Source organism: Fulmarus glacialis, unplaced genomic scaffold (genome assembly GCF_000690835.1).
Source record: "Fulmarus glacialis isolate BGI_N327 unplaced genomic scaffold, ASM69083v1 scaffold24359, whole genome shotgun sequence".
In the NCBI taxonomy this organism is placed as follows: domain Eukaryota; kingdom Metazoa; phylum Chordata; class Aves; order Procellariiformes; family Procellariidae; genus Fulmarus; species Fulmarus glacialis.
In genome coordinates, this window is record NW_009231798.1 from 4,125 (window position 1) to 4,419 (window position 295).

Sequence of the window (295 nt, forward strand, 5' to 3'; positions counted from 1 at the left end):
GGGAATTTAACATCTAAATCCATCTAAATCCCAGTGTCAGGAGCAGCCTCCTTAGCTCCCCGAACAACCCCTTCAAGTGCACCCGGCAGGATTACGGGCGCTTTGCTGGCAGACCATGCAAAACAAAGCAAGGGACGGAGGCAGGCTGGAGCGCAGGCCTCCCTCTCTGTGGCTTTTATCACTCACTACAGTTGGGGAAGCCCTCCTCAGAGACCCCCACGGACCCCAACGTGCCCAGCCTCGCCCCCGGGTGCTCCCAGGCACCGGACAGGCTCCGCCGAGAGCCGGCGGCCCG